We start from the raw sequence: 21,867 nt of genomic DNA on the forward strand, positions 1-21,867 counted from the left end.
CTAAAAGCAATAGGGGTAGTATGAATCTTAAAACAGAATATTAATAGAAAGGAGAAATACACCATGAGTGTAAGGAATAGGCGATAATCAGATCCACAGCATCTCTGGAAAAACAGGTCATCAACATGCCTAGGGAAGTCTACCTGCTGTGCACCAAGAAGGCAACACATCCTACAAAACTCATCACTGGAGCAAATCTTCACATCTACCTGACTAGTTAAAGACTCCCCTATTATAATTACTAGCTGTCCCCCGCAGCTCCACCCGCGTAGAAGTGAAACAGGATAGTGAGGAGCGCCCTATCTGTCTGCCTACTCCTGACGTCACACTTCCCCCTCCCCTCTGCCCTCAGCCTCTGTTAGCTCAAATATATCTCTCCTGCAAGCGAACTATGATTCTGAGCACGATGAGAGAAGTCGCAAAAACAACTGGCATGTTCAATCAAATTCTAGACAAAAAACAGATCTAAATCCGTTAAGTAGTTCTCTCGTTTGCTAGCTAAGCAGATGTAAGATAAGCCCCAGAGCTGATGCGTGCGTGAGTGAGGAGGAAACGGCTAACTGTGTGTCTTTCAGACTCGTGCAAATAAATCGGCATCGCAAGTGAACTATGATACTTAGCACAGTGAAAGGGATTGCAAAATCAACCGGAATGTTCAAGCAAATTATAGAAAAAAACCCGATCTAAATCCCTTAAGTAGTTCTCTGATGAAAAGTGGACAGACATACAGACAGACATTTTTAGATATATACAGATTACACTCTTTCTGCAGGTTTAGATGCAATATTGTGATAGAGAATACTAAGTTTATGCTTTCAGGCAGACAAATTATGTTCATTCATTCAGAAAGATTTAGGGAAGGCTGAAGAATTTAGAGAAGACTGAAAAACTGTGCACTTATTTTTCAGTACATTTATTTCACATATATATATATATATATTGTGACAGATTAGGGCTTTCTCGCTCGCTTGAACCCCTGTCCAGGACGCCAGACACCAGGTAAAAGTCCGCACGATGACTTTATTAAATCGCCACAGTGCATAAAGCACCCTCTCCTCCACTATACTCAAAAATCAACAATAATAAATACAATAAACAATCCTCCAACTCCAAGACGCGTTGCCACCCTTCCACCCAGCTCAGCTCGCCGTCTGGGAGCTCCCATATGTGACGATGTGGGTTCTGGCTCCACACTCCCTTTGCTGTTGGGAACCCTTGAACCCAACACCGTCGATAATGTAACCAAGTGAGCTAGTCAATGGAGGCAAATAAACAATTGAGCAAGGGGTGGTATACAAAAAGTGCAATAGTGCTTTTATTAAAAGCAGTCAACAAAACAAAACAGTGTTCCAAGAAATAGTGCAGATCTTCAATAAATAAATAATCCATTAAAAGAACGTGGAGGATAAAACAACAATAGAAAAAACAATCCTTTAAAACGAGAGGTTAAAATCTTCTCTAGGAAGCAGTCTTAAAAACAAGAACAAATCCGGTGCATCGTTTATTAGCGTTTTCTGTTAGCGTCTCACCTGCTTATCCCGTTTGGGCTTAGGCAGCAGGCAAGACGCTCTCTGCAGCTGCCCTCCTACATCACACGCGAGACTGGAGACCTCCCGATCCCTGGCTCCGGTATGGCACTCATCCCAGTCCCCGAGACTTGATTACCCCAATAGCCAGGTCGCTCATATTGGGGACTCCACCACCAAGCCTCCCGACTTCCGCTGCCTTTCCGCGGCCTTCTGCGGCTCGTCACTTTCACCTTGTCACTCCCGCTACCAGATCGCTCAGCGGGAGCGACATCTACACAAACACCTGGGTGTCGGCCTAACACCCAGCTTCCTCGCAGCTGCCCACGAGCGCTCATTCGCTCGCCCGTCCGCTCGCTCTTCGCGGCTCTCTCTCTCACCGACCTGCTTCCTCTACTGCTCCCGATAACCTCCGTCCTCTCCTTTCCTTTTTCTCTCCGATCGATTCTCTCTCCGAACGTTTCTTTCTTCCCCTCTCTAAAACCGACTCGCGCTTCTTTTTAAAATGACGAGGGCCACAGCAGCTGCAGCATTAGCCGCGGGACAATCATGAATGTGGGCAGTTCCTCACCTGTGCACTAGGCGAGAAACGCCCACACCCTACGGATCGTCCCACGGCCCACTATGGCCCAACGTCCCCTCACTAAGCCACGATCATTTATTTAAAACGAATGGCCTTTGCACAATGAGCTGTGGACCCGCTACACCACATTCCACCCCCCATAAAACTCCAGTTGCATGGGAAGGCTCCACACCACTGCCAACCCAATGCAACTGGAGCTCAGGTCCACAGCTCGGCCACTCTACACTGCACTAAAACCAATAAAAGCACTAAAACAATCCCACTAAAACAAACCAACCCAAGCCCCCTTCATAAAAACAGGACATTAAAAGAATAAGAACTTTAAAAGACAAATACAAACGACAGCAATAAATAAATGTACTTAAAAAGCTCAGTCCCTTAAAAATGTCCTCCTCCGGCTTGGGTACGTGGGTCCTTCCAAAAGTCAGTTACCAATCCCACTTGCTGCTCTGTCTCCTCTTCTGGCCTCCACTGCTAGCTCATCCCACCGCTGGGGATATCCCACCGCTGCCACCAAATGTGACGATGTGGGTTCTGGCTCCACACTCCCTTTGCTGTTGGGAACCCTTGAACCCAACACCGTCGATAATGTAACCAAGTGAGCTAGTCAATGGAGGCAAATAAACAATTGAGCAAGGGGTGGTATACAAAAAGTGCAATAGTGCTTTTATTAAAAGCAGTCAACAAAACAAAACAGTGTTCCAAGAAATAGTGCAGATCTTCAATAAATAAATAATCCATTAAAAGAACGTGGAGGATAAAACAACAATAGAAAAAACAATCCTTTAAAACGAGAGGTTAAAATCTTCTCTAGGAAGCAGTCTTAAAAACAAGAACAAATCCGGTGCATCGTTTATTAGCGTTTTCTGTTAGCGTCTCACCTGCTTATCCCGTTTGGGCTTAGGCAGCAGGCAAGACGCTCTCTGCAGCTGCCCTCCTACATCACACGCGAGACTGGAGACCTCCCGATCCCTGGCTCCGGTATGGCACTCATCCCAGTCCCCGAGACTTGATTACCCCAATAGCCAGGTCGCTCATATTGGGGACTCCACCACCAAGCCTCCCGACTTCCGCTGCCTTTCCGCGGCCTTCTGCGGCTCGTCACTTTCACCTTGTCACTCCCGCTACCAGATCGCTCAGCGGGAGCGACATCTACACAAACACCTGGGTGTCGGCCTAACACCCAGCTTCCTCGCAGCTGCCCACGAAGCGTCATTCGCTCGCCCGTCCGCTCGCTCTTCGCGGCTCTCTCTCTCACCGACCTGCTTCCTCTACTGCTCCCGATAACCTCCGTCCTCTCCTTTCCTTTTTCTCTCCGATCGATTCTCTCTCTCCGAACGTTTCTTTCTTCCCCTCTCTAAAACCGACTCGCGCTTCTTTTTAAAATGACGAGGGCCACAGCAGCTGCAGCATTAGCCGCTGGACAATCATGAATGTGGGCAGTTCCTCACCTGTGCACTAGGCGAGAAACGCCCACACCCTACGGATCGTCCCACGGCCCACTATGGCCCAACGTCCCCTCACTAAGCCACGATCATTTATTTAAAACGAATGGCCTTTGCACAATGAGCTGTGGACCCGCTACACCACACCATAGTCCTTTTATTCTCCCTGACCCGGAAGTGTTCCCAGGGTCAGGTACAAGTCCTTCTTCTTCACCCCGGCAGCACGTCGCTCCTCCTTTGATGCACTTCCGGGTTATAGGGCACAAAGAAGTCTTCAGTCTTCCATGCTTCTCCCTCATGCGGCCCCTGTGGTACCCAGCAGGGCTGAGGATAAAAAGTACAAAGTCCATGACTCCCTGCTGGTCTTCGGGGCACCACCATACTGCAGGGAGGGCTCCGTCTGGCGGCCTGGGGGTATTGGCCAGGATGACAAGCCGGCCAAATACCATAATATATATATTGTGACAAAACGGTGCATTATGAGTGCCAACCTGACACAGACAGACATGGGAGGCACACTGATAAAACAAATAAATGTTTAATTTCTATTACTTCGCCTGTGGACAACGCCTTCTCTGTTCCCACAGGCACAACACAGTCCCCACAAGCTCAACTCCATGCAATACTTTTATGTCTCATTCTTCCTCCACTCTTCCTCTGTAAGCTTTGTCCTTCTCCTCCCGACTCTGGCCTCCAGAGTAGTGGCTGCTGGCTTCTTTTATAATACACCCAGAAGTGCTCCAGGTGCTGGATGACTTCATTTTTCGGCAGCACTTCTAGGTGTGGCAGAAGGACTGCCCATAAGGGCTCAGCCACTCCAGCTGCAGCACCCCTTGGCGGCGCCTGCAGATCCCAACAGGGCTGCACCAAACTCCATCTCCCATGAAGCCCTGCAGGAATCCAAGGCACCGCTGCAACCCAGGGGGGTTGCCATCTAGTGTCCCGAAGGAGGTAACATACTGGCCACACTTGCTCCCCTGGTCCTATCAGCGTGGAGGCGTCCTGGCTGGCAACGGCCCCGGCCGCACACTACAATATACATATATGTTTTGATAATCTATTATGAAGAATTACATTTTCCATTGTATGAACTTTGTATTAATCTTTGAAAAACAATAGTATGGTTTAGAGTAAAATATTTAATAGCTTCTTTATGAAACATCTAAAAATCCTCAGAAAGTAATGCTCCCTTCAAAATAACTATTGCTGCTGAGTGACTAGCTACATGATGACCTTAGATCCTAGCACTTCATAATTAGTTTCTGATTGAAATGTGACACAAGCTGGGTTAATAGTCTGTCAAAGACATCGTGAGTTTATGTCTTAGTATGGCCATTAGGTCATCCATCTATTGGATTTGGTGAGTGACAGTTTTCAGGATGACATGGCAAGACTTATTGGAAATAGCAGCAGATATGCTATTTTTTCTAGAGATTCCCATTTATGTGTTTGGTATGTGTTAGATAACAACTTTATGGTGAAATGTCACTTATAATTTATATTAACCTTATTGGCTGACAAGTGTAAGTCCCAATAGGAGACAAGTTGAAGGCAGTCAAGACACATGATGGTTGATTTTCAGAAAATTTGAGAAAACGAACAACTGAACAACAGTTCAGAGAGCTTCTAAACCAACAGCTAGATATTAGTTCTCTGGTCTTCTCTGGAGTCATATATAAAGAATAGTAAGCATTAAACCATGCTCAATGAGCTAGAGAAATGCTGCCTTAGCTATAAATGCCTGAGATAAATCTGATAGAACACTATAGTAAGGATAGGGTTGAATTTATTTATTATATTATATAATATAATATACATTATATATTATACTAGCAGAATACCCGCGCTTCGCAGCGGAGAAGTAGTGTGTTAAAGAAGGTACGAAAAAGAAAAGGAAAATTTTTAAAAATAACGTAACCTGATTGTCAATGTAATTGTTTTGTCACTGTTGTAAGTGATGAGTGTTGTTGTCATATATATATATATATATATATATATATTTACACACACACATAAACATATATATATATACATATCTATACATATACACATATATACATACATATATATCTACATATATACACACATATACATACATACACACACATATATACACACATATATATACATATACATACATATCTACATATATACACACACAGCTATTTTGTATCAGTGCAATACGCTGCAATTTGTTAAAACGGTTGACTCCCGCTCTTACGTGCAATAACAAATCAAATCATTCAGTTGTCTTTGCTCATATGTCATTTTAGAGCTGGACGCCTGGCATCTTTTTTTGGCCACAGGTTCGTTTCTGTTTGCTGTGAGGTTCTGTGTTGTTGAGATTCTCAGGATGGATTGCAGATGCTCATCAGTGAGGCGACTCCTGTGTGCTGTTTTGTTAGTCTTTATCACTGAGAAGAGCTTCTCACACAGATATGTGCTACCAAACATGCACAAGGTTCGAGCCGCATGTAGACGGACTTTTGTTCTTCAAAGTCACCAAAGCGCCGTGCAAACTCAGTGCGCAATAACTCTAGCTTCGCGAAGCGCTGCATTATGGGATCTGTAGTTTATTGTGTTACCAACGCTTCATATACCCGGGCTTTAATAACAATAATACAGTATATAAAATGATCTCGAGGGCCGGATATAATTACACGCCGGGCCGGATGTTTGACACATATGGACTAAATAGAACTTAAAAAAAGATATATTTTTTCAAATGTGATCGCGCAATTCAGATAGAGTTGATGCGCACTACAGCCTGCATGCCTCAATGAGTCATCCTCCCCTCGCTCTTACTTTTTTACCGTTCATCTAATGAATACACTGAGTATGGCTTTACCAAAACAATCATTGATGGCGAATAAAGTATCCATTATTCGAGTATGTAGAGCGGGATATATATATATACATATATATATACCCAGCGTATCGCAGCGAGAAGTAGTGTGTTAAAAAGGTAGAAAAAGAAAAGGGAACATTTTAAAAATAACGTAACATGACTGTCAATATACAGTATTTGTTTTGTGAGTGTTACTGAGTGTTGCTGTCATCAAGGATTTGATTATCATTATTTCTTTCAATCAGGTTCGTATTTGTAGGATGTGTTGTATTCAAGTTACATTCCGTGTTTGTCAATCGTTGTAAAGATGACAGGTTTCATTCATCGATTCGTTTCTTACTGCATCAATAAACAACTCGTCTTCTTCTTTATCTGAGACCTGACACACTGCATGCACGGGTTTTTTTACACTGTCTTCCTTTAGCGGGACATTGACTTTTTCCAACGTGTGCTTTGTTTCCACAGTAGCTGCATTTATGAATATGCTTATCAGACGCTTCATATTTTTTGCTGCCTTTTCAATTGTGTAATTCGGTTTTTTTCAGCTCTTTGGAACTGTTGCTTTTATCTGTGCACTCGCCAGTTCACGTGAGCCACTCGGTGTACTTGCATCGAAGGTTCCCAGCTGTGCTGGTGCCATCTCGTGCTATGTCCATGGCTGTATTTAATGTTACCTTAGTCCTGGCACTTAAAACTTTCTCTCGCAGTTTCGCTGAGTTTGTGTCAAACACCACCCTGACCATCTCATCTTCCTCTCCATAAGCACAGTCCTTCACCCGTGAATATTTACCCGTGGCAGTTTGCTATTGGATTGCCACTGACGGACGGCCTTATATGGGCAGGCACTAAATTACAAACGCCAGCGGCAGCCTGTCTATGAACTTAATTTAAAGTGTAGGTTTACATCGTGCTTTGTTTCCGAAGTAGCAGAACTCATGAATATGGTTGTATATGTCACTCGCCGCTTCTTATTGTTTCGCTGCCTTCTCAATTATATAATGCATGTTTTCTTGAGCGCTTTTTTGAGGTCTTCCTGGTTTTCTATGTACTGCGTGATTACGTGGGAGGCGTGATGATGTCACACGAAACTCCGCCCCCACGGCGTTGAAGCTCATCTCCATTACAGTAAATGGAGAAAAACTGCTTCCAGTTATGACCATTACGCGTAGAATTTCGATATAAAACCTGCCCAACTTTTGTAAGGAAGCTGTAAGGAATGAACCTGCCAAATTTCAGCCTTCCACCCACACGGGAAGTTGGAGAATTAGTGATGAGTCAGTGAGTGAGTGAGTGAGTGAGTCAGTGAGTGAGTGAGTGAGTGAGGGCTTTGCCTTTTATTAGTATAGATATTATATACATAATATTATATATAACTCGGCCATCTAAAACAAAGGGGCAGCACTTAATAGCAACTCTTAATTACATACTGATTAAGATACAGAATAAGAAGAAAACAAACACTGTTTCAAGTTTATTACAAACTAGCGAAATACCCTCGCTTCGCAGCGGAGAAGTAGTGAAAGAAGTTATGAAAAAGAAAAGAAAACATTTTGAATATAACGTAACATGATTGTCAATGTAATTGTTTTGCGACTGTTATGAGTGTTGCTGTCATCAAGGATTTGATTATCATTATTTCTGTCAATCAGGTTCGTATTTGGAGGATGTGTTGTGTTCAAGTTATATTCCGAGTTTGGCAACTGTTGTAAAGATAACAGGTTTCATCATGTTTAACAGGCATTCCCGGTATTAAGTTGTGGATTTGCTTGCGTATATTTAGCGGCAGCGTGTCTATGAACTTAATTTAAACTTAAGCTTTACACCTTGCTTTCCTATTGATATGTCTACAAAGGCTTGTTCAGATTCAGAGGGTTGTTCCTTACTGCATCAATAAGCAGCTCGTCTTCCTCTTTATCTGAGACATCACACACTGCATGCACAGGTTTACCTTTCCCAGTCCTGCAAACTTTAGCGAAGTGGTTCAATTTAGCACATTTTTTACACTGTTTTTAGCTGGACATCGACTTTTTCCACCGTCTGCTTTGTTTCCGCAGTACTTGCACTTATGAATATGCTTGTATGCGTCACACACTTCATATTCTTTTGCTGCCTTCTCAATTGTGTAATGTGTTTTTTGTTCAGCACTCTTTGGAGCTCTTGCTTGTTCTCTGCGTACTGCGTTCACAGTCAGTTCACGTGAGCCGCTCGGAGTACATGCATCGAAGGTTCTCAGCTGTGGTTGTGCTATCTCGTGCGATCTTGCGATGTCCACGGCTTTATTTAATGTTAGCTCAGACTCGGCACTTAAAAGTTTCTCTCGCACTTTCGCTGAATTTGTGCCAAACACTATTCGATCCCTGATCTTCGTTTGCATAAGCACAGTCCTTCACCAGCAATTTTAACTCCATTACAAAGTGATCAAAAGTCTCGTTTATGCCCTGCGTCCTCTCAGTAAACTTGTATCTTGCGAATATTGTATTCGTCTTAGGCATGACAAATGCCAGCGGCAGCGTGTCTATGAACTTAATTTAAACTGAAGCTTTACATCTTGCTTTCCTATTTGTTTGCATAAGCACAGTCCTTCACCAGCAATTTTAACTCTGTTACTGCAATTTTAACTCCGTTACAAACTGATCAAAAGTCTCGTTTATACCCTGTGTCTTCTCATTAAACTTGTATCTTGCAAATATTGTATTCGTCATAGGCATGACAAACGCCAGCGGCAGCGTGTCTATGAACTTAATTTAAACTTAAGGTTTACACCGTGCTTTGTTTCCGCAGTAGCTGCACTTATGAATATGCTTGGTTGCGTCATTCACTTCATATTCTTTTGCTGCCTTCTCAATTGTATAATGCGTTTTTTTGTTCAGCGCTCTTTGCAGCTCTTGCTCGTTCTCTGCGTACTGCGTTCATAGTCAGTTCACGTGAGCCGCTCGGAGTACATGCATCGAAGGTTATCAGCTGCGCTTGTGCAATCTTGTGTGATTTTGCGATGTCCACGGCTTTATTTAATGTTAGTTACCCGGCACTTAAAAGTTTCTCTTGCACTTTCGCTGAGTTTGTGCCAAACACTAGTCTATCCCTGACCATCTCATCTTCGTTTGCATAAGCACAGTCCTTCACCCGCAAATATTTAGTGGCAGCGTGTCTATTGGATTACTGCTGACGGACGGCCTTATATGGGCAGGCTCTCAAATACGTGGGAGGCGTGACGATGAGGGATGTAACTCCGCCTCACACGACGACCGAGCTACAGGCTATGGCCGTAAATATGAACATAAGTAGGTTACAGTTATGACCGTTACGCGTAGAATTTCGAAATGAAACCTGCCTAACTTTTGTAAGTAAGCTGTAAGGAATGAGCCTGCCAAATTTCAGCCTTCTACCTACATGGGAAGTTGGAGAATTAGTGATGAGTCAGTGAGTCAGTGAGTGAGTGAGTCAGTCAGTGAGGGCTTTGCCTTTTACTAGTATAGATATGTATGAAATTCCAGTCAATAAAAATAACTTTAAGTTGTGAATGAAAGAAGAACAAGCAGTTTAACGGAACATTAAAAAAATACAGGAAGTTACGTTTTTTTCTGATTGCTTATTCACAAAAAGTGGAACCTGAGGCACGATCACAGAAATAATTACCTCATGTACCAAATCTCTTTACCAAGACTCTAAAACAATATGCTCATTCCCTGCTTAGCTCTCAGTTAGGAATTTCAAAACACACATTTTGCAAAATATTACACACGGTTCTCTACACTACACACCGTTTACAAATCAAAACCATGCTGTGTGTTCATTGGAAAACACAGCCAATCGAAACGCAAAACTCATTGATTAACTGGCTACACTCGATTCTGAGGTGTGAGAATGCACATCTAATTTCTACACTTAGATAGAACAGCATGAGCAGTAGGTTTATTATCTTACTTTGAACAACAATGGAGGTAAATATTGCTCAGATAGGAAGAGGTGTGAGGGTAAGACTAAGACTAAGTAGGTCCATAACTAATGAAATACATGCCACTCTGGTTGATCATATGGTCAGGATAGTTTGAGTATGAGGGAGGCTGGGCAAAGAGTCCAGCCAAACCTTAGTTGCTTCATAGTTGATGGTGTCATCCGAACATTTAGAAATGAAAACAGGTAAGTAACCTACAGACTTCATGGTGCTATGATACTTTTTTACATCACTGCATACAGTAGTATTACCACATCTATGGTAGATCTAAAATGGATATTGTCTAGACATAAAAATTATAGTAAATGTACAACATTCCATTTCATGTTGTAAAACATCTTACACTCTAACAATTTACATCATGGTTATGCAAAATTGAAAGATGAAAACCGTCTCTTTAACTCACAGCAGGAGGAGCACATTGTGAATATGGTCTTGTCAAACAACATCATTCAGTTGAGAGAATTTCAAAATCATATTCTTTCAGACACCACCACCATCAGTAATAGATGGGTCAGTTTGTCAGCATCGTTCTGTCTCTTTCAACATTATCAGATCAGAACGAAGCAGCTGTACAGAGTGCCATTTGAGAGGAACTCTGGTAGAGTAAAAGAACTGTGTTATAAGTGTGTGCAGGTGAGCCTTTCCTATCTTTTTTTGTCATTGTTATTATAGTTACTGTATACAGTAACAGTACATTGTTACACCATACAGTATTGACTGTTATGTTCGGTAATGCTCTTGCCTTGTCTGTTTCAGAGAATCATGGAGCTAGAGGCTGCCAGAATGCATCACGAGTACATCTATGTTGACGAGCTTGGCTTCAACTTGAGCTGAACAAGGCATAGGTTTTGAATTACAGTAAGTGTGTGCTTTCTTACAGAAAGAGTTTTGTGGTCTTTTTCACCTTGTGCTAGTGTTTTCAGGGTATATGTGTAGAATGTTGCAAAAATGTGCTATTGTTTCAGAAATTGTGTGTAAGCAATCAGAAAAACTATAAGGCCCTTCACATGGTCAGATGATTCATTTTGAATCCACAACATTACTTTTGGTATTGATTTTTTAGATTCAGTTAAATTAGTTGATTTCTTTTTAGATGGCCAAGCATTGCAGCACATTTTGGTTATGTTTTCATCTACTCTCTATATATAAAATCCTAAGCTTAAGTACAATGATTTTGTGCAACTTTTTATGTCACTTTTTTGTCACACTTTAAATCAGTCTTATTTTAAACCCTACATATATATGTTTGGTATCATTCTTTTCAGAATTTATCAAACTTTAATGTGATGTTGTTAGATTTTCAGATTCTTATTCCATTTTTAAATTATAAACAAAAAATATTAAGAACTCACGTCCTGCGAGACGAGACTTAACCAAGAGTGCCAAGATATCTAAATACGCCCAGGCCTGGAAATAAAAGACAAAGAGTAGGACAGCTGCTGTACAGGCTTTTAAATGTTCGAAACACTGTGCGAGATGCAGGTCACGTGGCATGGCAGCAGCAGCAAGCCAGCAGCTGATCGAGCAAAGAGAAGGTAAAAAAAAACTGTATTTGTTTCCCATTGTATCACTGTTTAAAAGGGGTTTACAGAGGAGCATACGCATCTCCTTGGGGTGCATTCAGTCATCCTCTTCACAACGTGAGTGGCAGAGACGCTGGGGGGGTTGGTGAGCGAAGTGAGCGGGGGGAACCCCCAGTTAATTTATATTTATTGAATTTTTTCCCGATGTTTTAACAATAAGTATGACATTTGATGAGGCTGTTAAAACACATTTTTACCAAAAAATCATATTTTACAGTATTTTGATGCTATTCCAAATAATTGCTTCCTTTTTGTATTAAAAAGTATAGGACCTGCAATTTAACATTTTCTTTGATATTTAACAGATTTTGTCCATCAATATAAAATACAAAGATACAATCTTTTTTTAAAGGAAATCATATCAATTTTACATCTGCAAATTTAGTTTTATTTGGGAATTCAAGTAGTATTACAAAAACTATTCCAATATAATACACTGTTAAAATTGTATAAATGTAATAAACAGTACAGCAGCAATGGGTTCCAACCAAAAACCTTTAAATGACAATTTGCTGTATTTAAAATCTTCTTCTTTCGGCTGCTAATTAAATAAAATTCAACTAAAATCACAGTAATTTCTATTACATCATTAAGTGGCAAAATACTATTAATTCATTGATTCTCCTTGTATTTTCAAGGTAAATATCTGTTAAAAACAGTTTTTCTTGATTGCTTGGACAGATTTCTTGAAAATAAGCCCCATTTACTAAAACACAATTTCATAATTGTACACTCAACTCCCCAAAAGCCAGACTTACAGGTCAAAACCAAACTCTCTACTCAAGACCATGTCATCTTATATCAAAACCAAACTTTACCTTCAGACATCACACAAAAGCCCTCAGAAACACGACATAGCCTTATAACATTCTATGATCAATTCAAAACACTACTGTAAAAACCTGTTACTGCAATGAGTAACATGAATGCTACTTATGGTTCCCTTACCCCCAACTATTTTTTACATAATGAACACTATATAAACAACAAATGAAGACATTTTCTAAAATATTGTACAACACAATACATAAGGAATTGGAAAGAAAAAGAAAATTCAACTCAGCCTGAACATCCCATCTCTGGTCTTATCAAATCAAAATCTCTCATCTCATCAAAATCACATGCAATATGCACCCTGGCCAGGCAGTGGGGGAAAAACCCCTTTCATGATTTATTCATCCCTGGCAATCCTCAAAAAAACGGTGAATACTGACATTGTCCCAAATTACAACAGATCATGGCTGCTCGAATTGTGCTGGATCCTCCTGGTTGAGTTGGTATATGTGATCTTGGAGAAAATTGAGGAAAGCCAATAGAAGCAAGGTCCCCTCAGTGGCTGATGATGGCACACATTGTCACATTCCCCCCTCGCTGGCCAGGGATATTCACAATGGCCCATTGGCCAATTATGGTCAAGGACCATTATTCCTGATGACATAAGAGCAACTTTGGTGGACCATGTCATAAACCATCGACTGACTATGACGGAAGCTGGGCAGAGAGTCCACCCTAATCTAATCTGTTTCACAGTTTCATCCATAATAAGGACATCCATCCATCCATTTTCTAACCCGCTGAGTCTGAACACAGGGTCACGGGGGTCTGCTGGAGCCAATCCCAGCCAACACAGGGCACAAGGCAGGAACCAATCCTGGGCAGGGTGCCAACCCACCACAGGACATAATAAGGACATTCTGACTAGAAAACAGGTATGTCTTCAACTCTCTTCTTTACTCAGACTGTATCTAGATTATTTACAGTACTGTACCATATCACATTGCCATATCACATGTACTGTATATCAGGGTGGCTAATGCTCCTTTTCGAACAAAAGTGGTAGTTTTGTGAAACATACGATGATAACATGTTGAGATGTTTCAGTACACAGTAAAGTACAGTATATAAAGTACTGTAAAAAAGAAGCAAACCAATAACAATTTGTGGTTGCATTTTTCTATAGAATGGCTAGAACACCTGCTAGGGGTGGATGCCAACGCCTGTTCACCCAACAGCAGGAACTTGCCATTGTGAACCTAGTCAGAGCAAACAATGCAATCTGTCTTCACCAGCTACAGCAACAAATTCTTGAAGATAGACAGGTATTCAACAACATAAATCAAGTAAGCATTACCACTATCAGACGCATCTTGGTAAAGCACAACATGACCATGAAGCAACTGTACAGGGTCCCATTTGAGAGGAACAGTGTCAGGGTCAAAAGACTTTGACATGAACATGTACAGGTAAGTGTTACAGTCCTTTACATTGATAATACAAAATGGATGCAGTCCAGTAACTGCTGAATATGTACCATTAGATCAGTGCCACATAGATATATTAGATAGATACCTGTGTGGTGGGGTGGTTCTGTATATGTAGTAGTGTAGTTGTGTGTTTTGAGTAATGCCATCCACAATATGTATTTTTTGTTGCAGAGAATCTTGGACATGGATGGAGCTGCTCAACCTCATGAATTTATTTACATTGACGAGGCTGGATTCAACCTTAGCAAAAGTAGATGACTGGGACCTAATATACTTGGCCAAAGGGCGATTGTGCACGTCCCGGGGCAACGCGGGGGAAATATCACATTGTGTGCCCCCATAAGCCTCCGAGGGCTACTGCACCATCATTCCAAAACTGGGTCCCTATAATGCGCAACACATAATCACATTTCTAGATGCACTTCATGATGCAGTTGTACAGGACAGACCAGAGCAGCCCAGGTTTGTTGTTGTCTGGGATAATATCGGTTTCCATTGGGCTGCTATCGTCCGGAACTGGTTCACCAGCCATGATCAATTTGAAGTTGTATATTTGCCCCCTTACTCGCCATTTCTCAACCCTATAGAAGAGTATTTTTTCGCTTGGAGATGGCGCGTATATGACCGCCAACCACATGCCAGCATGCCTCTTCTGTAGGTAATGGAAGGTCAATCCATGGATGGATTCAGCACACAAGGGGATATTTTCCACGATGCTTAGAGAGAGAAGACATTGCTTATAATGTTGATGAGATACTGTGGCCAGACCCCAACAGATGGCAGGATCCATAAGGCCACTTACGCACAATTGTGTTTTTCTGTGTTTACAGTAGTGTATTGTTTGTTTTATTTTTGCTTTAACTGAATTTACTGTACTGTAAAGTACACGACTATAATGTACAGTATTTAGTATTTCATTTTTTGGGTGTTGTGAAAATGTGCCTTCTGTGGAACTGAACAAAAACAGTGCAAACAAAAGCCTGCAGTGTTTTATATAAAGTAGACTAGTGTGTTGATGCTGATTTGAAAGTGTATTCATATGATGCAAGTGGGTAACATTATGACATTTTGACAAAGGATTGTTAGGTTTTGATAGCAGAGTTTCAATTTGACATAGATGTGAATGGTTTATTTCCCAGTGTTGTTTCTTATTTACTTGTGTGTAGAGTTTTGACATGATGAGCCAAGTTTTGCAAAACGTGTTCAAGCAACAGGCAAAAACTGTATTATCTCTGAAGGTTTTTATTAAAGAAGCTACTCTGAAGTGGCTCAGGTTTGATTACACTCTTTGACCAGCTTCTGCCATCGACATCCCATGCACAAGTACATGGTCAACAAGAGTGGCACGAATCTCATTTGAAACCATTTGTCTGTCTCCTTTGTCTTGTTCTAAATTGTCTTACATCTCCACTCCTGTGTCCTCTTCCTCTTTGTCTTTCTTCCTGTGACGGTTGATCAATTGTTCTAAAACAAGTAAACTGACCCATTGCCCTTTTATCTATCTATCCTAATGTTATGACTGGTGTGTAAACAAATTTGACTCATAGTGTTTGCATGTGGGGAATTGTGTGCTAAATGTGTTCTAATTGTGCTGACTTGAGTTAATGATATTGAAGCCAGTGCTTTCTAAATGAGCACATAGTGAAGCCAAAGATACGTGAAGGGATTTGAGAATAGAATTTTGCATAAAAAGTTAAATGAATCTGAATTATGTTGCAAAATAAGGCAATAGTGTTTATAGTTTCAGGAAATTAGTTTCTATTTTGGTAGATGACGGTAAAGTTTGGGATTTTTAGTTAATAGGTTTGGTAATAGTGTGCAAGCGATTGAGAAAAACTGTAAAAGGTTTTAATTACTTCAAATCAGTACTGAAATCCTAAAATAATGTATATACAGTGATCCCTCCTCGATCGCGGGGGTTGCGTTCCAGAAGCCCCCGCGAAAGGTGAAAATCCACGAAGTAAAAACCATACGTTTTTATTGTTATTTTTGATTTTGTCACGTTTGGGTCACAGATTTGCACAGAAACAAAGGAGGCTGTAGAGACAGGGACTTTAAAAGACTGCAAACAAACATTTGCCTCTTTTTCAAAAGTTTAAACTGTGCTCCATGACATGACAGAGATGACAGAGCCGTCTCATAATTAAAAGAATGCAAACATATCAAGGAGTTTGCATCAGGAGCAGAGGATGTCAGAGAGAGAGAGAGAGAAAGAAAAGCAAACAATCAAAAATCAATATGGCTGTTCGGGCTTTTAAGCATGTGAAGCACCGCCCGAGAAAGCAGCCATAATAAAGGAAGCAATATGAAGGTAGTCTTTCAGCATTTTTTAGAGGAGCGTCCGTATCCTCTAGGCCAGTGTGCGAACAGCCCCTCTGCTCACACCCCCTCCGTCAGGAGCAGAGAATGTCAGAGAGAGAGAGAGAGAAAGAAAAGCAAACAATCAAAAATCAATAGGTGCTATTCGTCCTTTTAAGTATGCGAAGCACCGCGTGAGAAGCATATCATATATCATTGAGGAGTTTTATTTAATACATAATACGTGCTCTGATTGGGTAGCTTCTCAACCATCCGCCAATAGCGTCCCTTGTATGAAATCAACTGGACAAACCAACTGAGGAAGCATGTACCATAAATTAAAAGACCCACTGTCCGCAGAAATCCACGAACCAGCGAAAAATCCGTGATATATGTTTAGATATGCTTACATATAAAATAGGCAATGGAATGAAGCCACAAAGGTCGAATTGCGATATAGCGAGGGATCACTGTATCTCATAAAAATATCACTTAATTGATCACCCAATTGTACATTTTTGCCTGGCCATACAGTATATAAAAATGCTTTTTAGTAATGAATTTGTGTTTACAAAATTATCATATTAAGTTTCAAGTTTGTCTTCACTTCAGTTGATTCTTTGCTACATGATTCCAAAAGCATTCAAAAGCTCCAGCAGTGGGAAACATACAAGTAAGACTGGCACATCTTTTAAAGCTACAATTGTGGGAAAAAAACTATTAAATGAACATGTATCAATTTCAATGACATATCTTATTTTTTAATTAGTATTTGGCTTTGAAAAGTTAATTAAAACACTATGTAATACATTAAAACTTGTTTGTTTGCTTTAACATGAAAGATAAGTGCAATGTACACCTTGCAATGTGTAGACTGTGGCTCATGGCCTGGGTGCTCCCTGTATGGAGTCTGCATGTCCATTTGGGTCTCCTCTGGGTGGACTACATTATACCCAGTGCTTGCTGGGATAGGCTCCAGGTTCCCTGTTCAGCATAAGTGGGATTAGAAAATGGATTTATTGTTTGACTTGATTTTATGGAATATTATATGCTTTTAATAAATTCAATAAAAGGTACCCCCCCCCCAAAAAAAAATAAAATAGATGGATAGAATAGCATTCTAGAATATTTCTACAATTTCTGTTTCATTGTTAAAATCTCTTTTTACCTAAATAAATATGAATTATGAAAGGGCATTTCTGAACCCGTGGGCAGCATTACAGGCAGGCCATGGCCAAACCCAGATGAAACCCTTCCTCCTCCTCACTGCTCTTATAATCTTGCTTGATTCACAACCCCAGCATCTCAGGTGGATTGCAGCCTCTTCTGATCATGGACAATCGTGACCCATTCACCAAGAAGGAAAAACACTGACAATATTGTTTTGTTCATTTAGTGCTCTAAGGCTTTTGGTGATTGTGCGGGAGCTGAGAAGTTTGTCCTAAATTCATGGAGGACCTTGAAGGCCTCCAAACCTCACACCCCTCCCAGTTCATGCAGTACTGCCAGTGTTTCCTGCCCAATTGGGCTTTTTTTGACCTGTGTCTGTGGGAAAAAATGGGTTTCCATGGGTTGCATTTTTTGGTCTTCATTTAAAAATAAAGTTACAGTATTTTGGGCTATTTTTTTAATGTAAAAAAATACCATTGCTACAACTGTGCGTGGTTCAGTTTGCACTACCACTAACCACAAAGCTAAACCCCAGCCTTTGACGCTGGGGGTGGCGGAGTTGGGTCCTTAACCTAATTAGGCATGTCACGGACATCTAACCCTTGGGTCGAGTTGATGTGATGACAAGAGGTGTAGCTAAGTTAGTGAACTTGAAAGAAAACGATTTTAGAGTAATAAAACACCTTAAGGGCACAACTAACTGTGAAAGAAGGAAAACAATTCTGTATAGAATATAAGAAGTGAAAAACTATTTATGAATTTGTGAAAATGCCATTATTCAAATGAGCAAGTATTTAAAAAGGCACAGCAAGGACTGGGAAAAAGAAGAAGAGTTACAGGATTGGATTAGAAGCTGTCATACCGGGATGGAGGTGGTACCCAGCCAGGACGCCTGAGAAGACAGGAGGAGGGCTTGTGCCTCCTCCAGACCTCGAGGGGGCGACCGCCCTGGCAGCCTCGGGTAAAGAGCTGGGAAGCTCGAACCTGTAGGGACCCAGGGTTACCGCCAGGGGGACCCCAATATCAGGAAGACCCTAGACCTCAGCACTTCCACCACACCAGGAAGTGCTGGGGGGAAGAGAAAACGGGGACACCCGGAGTGCTTCCAGGGAGACAGCTGGCATTTCCGCCACACGGGCGTGTCGGTGGGAGATTGCCGGGAACACACCTGGTGCACATCCGGGTGCTTATTTAAAGGGGCCGCCTCCCTGCAGAAGGGACAAGAGTCGGGTGGAAGATAGGACAAGGTCTGGAGGAGGCAGGAGGTGGCTTGAAGAAGAGAAGAAGAGAGAGAGAAGGCATTGGATTGGCCTAGACTGAGGGGTATTGGGGCTTGTGAGCATTGACTGTTCTATTGAATAATGAAGAATAAACGTGTGTTGGGTGACTTGAGTGTGTCAGCCTCTCTGTGTCCGGGGCAATGTTCACAAAGTGTATCAGGTGTTGATGCAAAAGCTGCATGCATGTAGATGCTGTAAGTGTGATTTTCAAGCTCACCATAGCGACCTCATAGCAAGACAGAGAAACATATTAGATATGCTGCACTATTTTCCTCTGCAAGAAGCCTTTTGGAAACAGGAGTAAAGAAACTGCAAGTTGATAATTCTGTGAAGATATATGAACTGAAGATAGCAGCTTATGTTGCTTGCCATTCAAGTATTATTACAATTGACTATCTACAGTAGGAAGTACAGTTGGTAATGTGTCTCCGAAAAATATTACCCTGCACAGAAAAAAACACGCAGCTCTAATTATATCAGTTCTAGGACCTGTAGTTCAAAAGGAGTTGCTTGAAGGCACTAGAAAAATGACATATTCTTAAATTTTTTATGAAAATACAGATATTAGTTCAGACAAACAGTTCTGCATTATCATAAAATACTTTAGCAAAAATCTTGATCACATTGTCACAAAATTTGCTTGTATTGTTAAACTACGTGCTGGAGATGCTGATAGCATTGGTACTTATTTGTTCAGTTTTTTGACAAGCTCAATGTAAAACATTGCATAGGCTTAGCAAAAGATGGATGCAACACAATGTGTAGGAAACATTATTCTGTACTTACATGATTTTAAGAGGTTATCCAAAAGTGGTGTATATTAAATGTGTGTGACATTCCTTGCAGCTATGTGCTTCAAAAGCGATTAATGTCTTACCTCATAATGTTGAGTACAGTACATGATCTCATGGTTTTCACACAGTATGGTATGTCAAAGCAAGTATCAAGCTCTTTATTTAGCAATTAATGTAGAGGAAACTCCTCTCAAAATTTTGCAGCTTTGTGATACAAGATGGCTTGCAATAAGCTACTGTGTTGACAGAGTTCTCTCCCAGTAGGAGGAGTTAAAGTTACATTTCTGTATTTCAAAGGATACTGAAAGAAGTTATACTGCTGAACTACAGTATTCAGACCCTGTCAATAAAATATATTTGTATATTTCTACAGCCAATGAGGTCTTACAGATTAAACAAGCTCTTTCAGTGTCAAAACCTTAATGCACGAAAACTGCTTGTTGACTTAATGTCCTATTACCAAATTGTGATCCAGTGTGTAATGAAACCACATGAATTTTCATTATGGTGAAATTTATTGTGTTACAACATAAGTAGCAATAATGTTTTGCCAGTTTCAGCCATTGATGTTGGGATTAGGTTTCAGTTAAAATTAGCAGAATGTAAAAATGACACTAAACTGGCAGATCAGATCAAACTGAGATGCCGTGATTATTTGTTTGAGTTAATAAAAGAAATAAAGCAAAGACTGCCCTTAAACATCCAGCAAAAACAGCCACTCTCATCTCTGTCACCAGCAATTGTTCTTAATCTTAAAGAGCCTTAGCTGTCAAGTTTATAATTTTTGTCACTCTTCACAGGAGATCTAGGAAAACTACAACAGCCGTGGCGATTACTTAATGCCATATCCTGGATAAATATGGAAGTCATTCAAGTTGAGGAATTCTGGGTTGACGTTGCTAAACGTTGGAGCAGCTGGTGATAAGGACTTTGATAAACTTGACAGTTTTGTCCTATCATTTTTAACCCTGCCATTCAGTAAAGCTGTTCTGGAAGGTGTATTTTCAAAAATGTCTCGTATCAAAAACAAATTAAAAAACAGAATGAAGGAGCAATTGTTTGAAAATATGCTATAGGTGACAGCATCTATGCAGTGCAATGAAATATGCTGCAAGACATTCCAGACATCAAAAGTAATGCTGTCATTGTTCACAGCTGATAAATATTAGCCAGTTATGATAAAGAGGGTGATTTTATTTTCATCATAAAATCCTGTAATAAAGAATGTCGTGACCATTTTAGTTTCTGTTTAAATTGATTTTTGCTTAATATTCTCCTGTTTTTGCATTTAAAATAAATGTTTAGTGCAACATGTAAAAATTTGACATGAGTGATTTTATTTCTTTTTTTTAAAAAAGCCACTTTAAAGGACTTCCTGAACTCTTTACTTTCTTGAAAACTCTGTATTGATTTTAGTTTACTATGTCTCACTTGAACATTTTGACAAATTACATGATAATTTTTGTTTAATATTCTTCCATTTTACTTGAAAAAGTAAAATGTAAACATGTTTTAAATCTTAAGGATTTAAGTACTGCGGTGGGCTGGTGCCCTACCCCGGGTTTGTTTCCTGCCTTGCGCCCTGTGCTGGCTGGGATTGGCTCCAGCAGACCCCCCGTGACCCTGTAGCTAGGATATAGAGGGTTGGATAACGGACGGATGGATGGATGGACGGATTTAAGTATATAATATTTTCATATTTAGCTGATTTTTGCATGAAGTCTGGAACTGCAACAAAGGTAAATAGTATCAGAATTGATAATTGAGCAGAATTGCATTGTAAAGCTGCAGCTTCTTTGTATGAGAGATCTTTCTTTTGGAAATGCACTGGTACTAAGCAACTCTGAATTTGAATTCCATGTACTTATAACATTACATGACACTACTGTCTATTTTAATTGGGCTAATTTTGGGCTATTTTTAGACATATTTTAGGCTATAATTCCAAAGGAAAATCAGGAATGCTGCTTCAGTGTGTCACAAGCACACTAGCATGTGAAAATATGGGTTGGGAAACATCGCTGTAGATGTATTAAAATTCTATATTAATAGACTAATATTTTTCCAAAACATCTGTTTTCATTTAGGATTGTAATACTGATTTGAATTATGCAAAAC

This window comes from Polypterus senegalus, chromosome 11 (assembly GCF_016835505.1).
Source record: "Polypterus senegalus isolate Bchr_013 chromosome 11, ASM1683550v1, whole genome shotgun sequence".
Classification (NCBI taxonomy): domain Eukaryota; kingdom Metazoa; phylum Chordata; class Cladistia; order Polypteriformes; family Polypteridae; genus Polypterus; species Polypterus senegalus.